This window comes from Ursus americanus, chromosome 22, assembly GCF_024610735.1.
Source record: "Ursus americanus isolate L20-20 chromosome 22, mUrsAme1.1.p, whole genome shotgun sequence".
NCBI classification, from domain to species: Eukaryota; Metazoa; Chordata; class Mammalia; order Carnivora; family Ursidae; genus Ursus; species Ursus americanus.
The window spans coordinates 21461986-21469410 of NC_142148.1; the positions used below are offsets into that span (position 1 = coordinate 21461986).

General features: G+C 61.4%; 1 protein-coding gene across 3 annotated transcripts in view; it reads right to left on the minus strand.

Moving 5' to 3' along the window:
- The window catches only part of SRC (SRC proto-oncogene, non-receptor tyrosine kinase), a 50053-nt gene extending 42924 nt beyond the window's left edge, over window positions 1-7129 (minus strand). For 2 of the 3 annotated variants that reach the window (XM_045804584.2, XM_045804585.2), the window contains exon 1: window positions 6935-7129. The gene's annotated coding sequence lies outside the window, so the exon portion shown is untranslated. Of the gene's footprint in view, window positions 1-2390; window positions 2664-6934 lie in introns of those variants that run through there. The other variant, XM_045804586.2, reaches the window with a different exon arrangement.
- Between the last annotated feature and the right edge of the window lie 296 nt (window positions 7130-7425).

Consider the following 7425-nt stretch of genomic DNA (forward strand, 5'->3'; position numbering starts at 1 on the left):
TGGGGCCCAACTATGTGCTGAGGGAGCCAGTGACTTCTGAAGGAACCCCAGGGGCTGGTTACCGTCCCTCAGGATCACGGCTGCAGCTGGTTCTCCACTCAGAAGGTCCGGGAACGCGGGCGCGCCGCTGATCCTGGAAGGAACCCTCCCAGCTCTGCCAGCCTTGCAGGCCGCGTGACCTCAGACAAGTCACTTCACCTCTCCGAACCTCCAAATCCTTTCATGGGGCTCTGAGAGAGGGGTTCCTGCCTCGGGAGACGGGGCCTTCATGGGGCTGTGGGTGGGGTTCGGTCCCATCCGCGCAAGCAGAGAGGGCAGCCGGGGTGACCCTGACTTGGGGCCTCAGTTTCCTCATCTGCCAAATGAATGCAGATGATTACGGGCTCTGCTCTGAGGGGGCTGCGGAAAGCGCTTTATAAACTGTGAAGCGCGACACCCGGAGCGACGGTTACCGCCTACGACTTGCCATCCAGGCCAGGACGTGTCAGCGCCCTGAGGGAAGGCAGAGAAGGGGCGCAGCGGGCTGGGGCACAGGGGGCGCTCGCTAAGAGCTTCCCGCAGGCGGAGGCAGGGGCGTCTTAGCCACCTGACAGGCACGGAGAGGGAGGGCCGCTGGCCTGTGGGCCCACGGGGGGGGGGGGGAGGGGGGGGCAAGGCACACGGGGAGACAGCCAAGGGTTCTGGAAGGCTGAAGCGCCTCCTGAGTACAAGGGAAATGGGGGTGTGGCCGGGGCGGGGCAGAGGAAGCGCTCACCTCCTGGAGCCCTTGCTGCGGAGCCCGGGCCCACCTTGGCCCCCTCTGCGCCTCCACTACCCCCCCCACCGAAAGCACCCGAACAGGATGAGCTCCGGCCTCGCAGGCCAAGCAGGCGAAGACGCAAAGCACCCACGGTGCCGTCAGTGGTCACCCTCGGAGAGATGCACCATTCAGCGAGGAGGCCTCGGATGCCGGGCAAGTAGGGCACCGGGAGGCCCTGACAAGTCGCAGGTGGGCAAGTGACAGGTGGGCCGAGGCGGGAGCCGGGCTCAGGGAGGCTGGATGGCGCTGGTGGTTTCCAATCCACCCAGTTGCAAAAACAGTCTGTTTCTAGTTAACCTTTCCCTCGGCCCCGTCCCATAGGACAAGCCTGCCACAGGCACGAGCATCCAGTCTCAGTCCCAGGGATTCCGGATCAACTGGCCTGCAGTGCCCGTCCAGAATTCCCGCCTGGTCAGGGAACTGCCTGCAAAAATCGCAGGCACTCACAACCATGAAGCACTTACTGTGTGCGGACCCCAAAGCAGCCGCACATTAGCCCATCTGACACCACCTTGTCAAAGCTGGCCCTGCCACTGTCGTCCCCAGGTCAAAGACACGGCAACTAGGGCCCCAAGCAACTGTTTCCCCACAATCCTACACAGCAAATGGCAGAGTCAAGATTTGAAGCCAGAACCAGTTGGCTCCAAAAGCCTGGTTACGTCTACCCCCTTAGGTCATGAGTATCCCCTGAGCACCTAGGAGATGCCAATCCGTGGAGCTGGGGGCTTCCTGCAAGATCCAATACTCCGGAGCTGAATGGAGACCCATCAGCCAGCACCAGACGCCCAGAAAGTCAGGACCACCTGCCCCCAGCAACACACCAACCCTGTTCCTTGGGAAAGATTTCAGGCAAGCTGGCTGCACACTCAGAGGGAATCAGATGGTACAAATCACCCAGAAGCCAGAGGTCTGGCCTCACACCTCACTGTGCTGGGAGACCGGGCCCCATCCCCTGTCCCCTCTGAGCCTCAGTTTCTTCTCCTGTGTCATGGGAACAAAAGTTCTGCCCACCCCACGCTGGGGCCAAGGATGGAATGGGCCACCTTGCTTATGACCTAGATGGAGAGGGCACGGCAGGAAGACATCCATATCAAATGCAGTAAAAGTCAGGGAGGCAAATTTGGGCGGGCGCAGAGAAGATGATCAGGCCTGGACAGGGGGGCTGAGTGTCCTGAGACCACCCCAACCCCAACTTCGCCCCCGGCACCAGGAGTCGGCCTGTGCCGGCCTCGCCGCCCAGCAGGTCTGGGGACCCAGAGGACTCGTTCCCACAGTCTCTAACAGCTCCACATGGGCTCAAAGAGGACTCGGTCAGGCCTGCCCTGGAGGACCCCCCCCCCCCCCGGCTAAGATCCCCGCCACAGACCCTCAGTGAGGAAAAAATCCCCACCGCACAGAGGAGGAAACTGAGGACCAGGGCAGGAGACGTTTCTCATTTTATTCCGGAACTCCTCTGGGTAGCTCTGCTGGGAGGAGAGGGACTGAGGCCCGGGTTAGAAGGGAGTCACTTGCTTAAGGTCCTATAGCAGGAGCAGGGGAGCAGGGGTTTTGCTTCCGTCTGTGGGCTCTGGGATCCTCCCCGTTCACCTACCCCTTGGCTCGGCCCCACCCAGGCTGTCCTGTGGGAAGGGGCAGGCTGGCTGAGTCCGAGAGCCCTGGACCAAAAGACAAGAGATGTGCATTTTTCTCCGAGCTTGGATAATATGTCCTGGGTCTTTCTGGCCTCGATTCCCCCATCTGTGAAAGGAGAAGGTCAGAACAGAGCAGGAATGACAAACCCACGGCGCGTGTACGGCGTGCTCTAACCCTCTGCCAATGGCAGACATTACTAATCCCTCACAGCACGCACCCCCAGGAAGCCGAGACTGGCCTCAGAAGGCTTCTCCACTCGGCGGTGCAGGCCTGGGCCATCCTATCCGAGCCCCCCCGAGGGACGGGGCGGGAGAAAGGTGTCACATTTACTGAGCATCCCGTAGATTCAAGGCACTGGGAGAAAGCAGCGGGTTCCATCTTCACAGGGAGGTGGGCAGAGGCCGAGGTTCCGTTGGACACGCGGTGGGAACGGGGCGTGAACGCAGGGGAAGCAGGTACTGGGCCGACCCCTCCCGGAACTGCGATGCACAGCCAGCCACCAGGCAACGGCGGGTACAGTCTCAGCCCACTCTCCCTTTGGCCTTACTAAGGGGAAGACCCGGGCCCTTTTCACAGCTTCGGAAACTGACTCACAGGAAGGGGGTGTCTGCTGCCAGAGGGGGAAGGACTTGAGTTGGGTCTGGGTCTTCCCCACCCCCATGCATCTAGTTAGTGTGCGCTAAATGCTTTACTCAGTCCTCTTGGGGCATCCTAGGAGCCATGACTCATATTATCCCACTTCACAGATGAGGAAACTGAGGTGCCCCAGAGGAAGGACCCTCCCCCCGCCAACCCCGCAAAGTGGCTTGAGTGGAAACCAGAGTGGTTTACTGTGGAGATAAGGGGGTAAGAGCAGTGGGGGGGAAGTAAAGGGCTGGAGGGACCCAAGGGGAGATAGAGGTATGGAAGCCACACGACCCAGGCAGGAAGTGGCTTCTCCTCCCTGGGTCTTAATATTTACATCTGGAAAATGGATCGATCTCACCTAAAGCAGGCTTTCGAGAAGCTGGGCTGAGCTAGACCAGCCATGCTCTCCCCACTTGAGCCTCCTCGCACAGCAAGGGCAGAGCAGGACTCAAATCACCCAGCACAGGGGAGGCCTTGGCTGCCGACACCCTTTCCCAGGCCATTCCTGCCTAAACCAGCACCTTCAGACTCCGTGAGCTCATCCATTTAAAGCCTTCGAGACACAGCTGATGAGGGCAGACCCACTGGACCCACTGAGCCACCCAGTGGAACACCACTCAAGGCAGGTCCCCGTCCCTAAGCACCTGCTGGCACCAGGCACTGCGCTCACGTAGTCCTCCTTTAACTGTCACCTGATGGGGAGATATTTACTGTCCCCATTTTCAAGACAAAGAAAGTGAGACTCAGAAAGATACAGTGAACGACCCAATGACACACAACAAGTGGAGACGGTCAGACTCAAACACAGACCTGTCTGGCTCCTGAGGCCTTATCATACCTCTGGTCTCCAGCTGACCCCTGCCGGCTCCCCACCTCACTCCCAGCCTCCAGGCGCCCCGCGTGCACGTCCCCAACCGCGGGCTCCACCCTCTCCTGCCTTCCTGCCAGTGAACTCCTACTCCACTTTCAAAGCCCAGCCTCAAATACCTCCTCCTCTTGACTCCTGGTCTAGGCCCCCACAGAATCCTCGGGAGCCCAGCCCACAGATCGATTTCTACCAGGTGCCCGGAACAGCTCTGGGGCTGTTCACACAGGGGACACCGATTAGCCCCTCGTGCGAAGATGAAGGTCAAACTCCTCCCCGAGGCCCGCACAGCCCCACATGGTCCAACCTGCTGATAACGCCCCCCACGACACCCCCCATTTCACCTCTCACCCACTTTCCTTAATCCTCCACACTCTAGACTCAGAGGCTTTCCCACTGTTTCTCCATAACAACACACACTCCCCCACCTCAGGGCCTTTGCACATGCAGTTCCCTCTGCCTGGCAAGCCCTTCCCCTAGCTCCGTGCCTGGCCAACTCCTACATACTTCCTTCAAGATTCCTCTGCACCCCACGCCTCTCTCTCTGAGCCCTTATCGCATCTGTGATTATATATTAATTTATTTGGCAACTTGTTTGCTACTTGGCTCACTCTCTAGACTCAAATATCTGGGAGGCCAGGGACCTGTTCACAATTCCGCAGCAAGAACCTACCCCAGCTGACCACACTCCACAACCCCAGGGACTCTGGGAAGTGTCTGAATAGAAGAAAAGAGGACCCTCTCTCCCTCTTTGTTGAGCAAGCTTCTTGCTCTCCTTCCGCACCACCTCCTGGAAGCCTCCTGACTGATGCCTCCTACCACTCCCACTGCTAACCCTAGCACCACACTGCTCAGCCCAAGTTTGAAACTCCTAGTACAGAGCAGATGCTCATAAAGGGCCACGGATGTTTGCATCTAGGCAGGTTTGGCAAAATGGGGTCAACTGAGGACCAGGGGGTTGCAGTGGGGGGAGGGGTAGTTTGTCAGCAGGTCACTGAACCATCTCCTCCCTGGCTCCTGGGGCTTAGGAGAGCCAGACATCCCCCACCCAGCCACCCACCAGGTCACAATCAGGGAAGAAGCCAGAGCAGGCATGGTGCTCTGAGCTGGAGACCGTCCGGGCTCCAGGAAGAGGCTGGGGAGAGGAGGCAGAGCAGGGGAGCCTTCCTGGAAGAGGGGGGCCTGAAGCTAAGCTTTCAAGAGCAAGAACAAATCAGCAGCTCACAGAGGAGGGGGCAGTGCTGGCAGGGACACCTTCAGGATAAAAGGCCAGGGGCTGCTCAGGAGGGCCCAGGCAGGCAGTCAGCTGAGAGAGGTGACACATTGTAAATCACTTCCCTGGGTGGAAAGACCACATCACCAAGGCACACCACACCACCACACCACCAAAAGGGCCTCGTGGCTTCCATGCCATCACTCATCAATCAGTACAGTCTTTCCCGACACTGTTGTTATCCTGCTCTCAGACTGGGAAACCCCTGCTCCCGCAGCACTGGAGAGGGGTGCAAGGGCAGCCAGACTGGGGTCTCTGAAATGTAGGTTGTAATTCCAGCTTCAAACTGTGTGCACTTAGTCCACTCACTTCCCCTCTCTGAGCCTCAGTTTCTCCATTCGGTCTATTTTATACTGAACAAGACTGAGGCCCGAGGAAGCAGTGAGGTGCTTAAGGCCGCCCAGCTGCTGGATGGCAGGACTGTGTCGGAGCTGTTTCTTTCTCAAGGGTGATGAGGTGGCTTTTCGGACACCAATCCATCCTCTTCTGGACACAGCCCCACTAGGACCAGCACCCTCAGCCCCCACCCATTTTAGGCAATTCATCCAGTGAAGCGCTCATTTATTGAGCAACTACTACACTCCAAGCTCCTACACGGAGATTCCCCCGTTCCACATGTGGGGGCTCGGAGGGGCCGTCCCTTGGCCCAGGTCACCCGGGGAAACAAGCAGTCTCGGTGTCTTGTCTGCCCAGGCAGGAGGTTGAGAAGAGGGTCAGTAACAGGGCCAGCCTGGCCTCTTCTGAAACCAAATCTGATGTCAGCGGCACTGTGGCTGGGCCTGGACCCCCCTCAGGTAACACAGGGACCACTGACCGCACTGCAGAGGTCTGAAGCTCAGGGACCCCACCTGGACAAGCCTCACTTGTTCCACCCACTGTCCGTTGAGCCTGAAGTCCCCAGAGGCCAAACGGATTCCCCACAGGCTAGCCTCTTCTGTTCACCCCCATGCTTCCTCCAGCCCAGGAGTCCCAGCCAGACCCCACATCAGAGAGGGTAGGCAGTCGTCTGACCACACAGAGCAGGGCAAGTGGTTAGCCCTGTTGGCACTCAAACTCACCCCCCGCCGAAGCCCAGGCAGGGAGATGGACCCGGCCTGGTGGAGAAAACCCAAAACTTTTGCCAACTTCTGAGCAGGCAGGCGGCTGGGCCTGCCAGGGGCGAGGCTGGGGGCTGGGGGCAGCGGGGGCCAACAGTGTGGCCCAGTCCCTTCCAGACCGGCGGCACCAGGCCCTACCGGAAGCCGCAGGAGCATAGGGAGGTCCTGGTGCCCCGGCCAGGCGCCCCTGGCTCGGCGCCCCCAGGCCCACCCTGCCCGCCCCCTCTCCACCTCCCATCCCCGGCCGGGGGCGCCAGGCCCGGCAGCCGCGGCCAGAGGCGGCGCCGAAAGGCTCAGATTTCAGATTTGGCCTAGACCTGGCCCGGGGGTTCGGCCCGGCTCCTGCTCTCGGGGGGCTCGTAGGCGAAGGGGGAGCCGGGGGTGGTCCCCGCGCCGACAGGACCCCCGAGCCCCCCGCCCAACCCCCTCCCCCCGCGGCATCACAACAAAAGGCCGCGCCGGGCAGGTCCCCGCGCGCCCGCCCGGCGCTCCGGGATCGCGGCTCGGACCCGGGGGTGGAGGTTGGAGGGGTGGACAGGAGCTCCCCGCGGCCCGGCGATCCGACGCCACGGTGGTCCCGGGTGGGGGCTCCCCCATGCCGGCCGGGACTGGGGGCCCGCGGAGGGGCGGGAGGCGCTCACCTGGGCCGGTCGGCAGGCGGGCGCACCGGCAGACAGACGCACGGGAGGGCGGACCGCCGGACGGCCAGGGGGTCGAGCAGACGGCGGCCTGGCCGCTCCGGCTCCCAGGCCGGAATGGATTCCGGGCCGGGAGAGACAGATCGAGAGAGAAAGGGAGGAGGAGGAGGAGGAGGAGGCGGCCCGGGGAGGGGAAGAGGAGGGAGGGAGCGCGCGAGCAGGGAGGAGGGGCCCGGCAGGCCTCCGGGAGGAGGAGGAACGAGGAAGCGTGCGGGGACGGATTCCCCGCCGGTGACCTAGGAGAGACCCACACGCGCGTCCCCCACCCCATTGGAGCCGGGGGTCCGGGAGGGGCAGGAAAGGGGGTGGAGGCACAGAAACCCTGCCCCCACCCCGCCCCGTGATAGCGCCCCACCCTGTCGGACCCCCAAATACCCTCAAGCCAAAATGCCCTCCCTAACCGCCCCCAACCCACCCACCCTATTTGCCCCAAA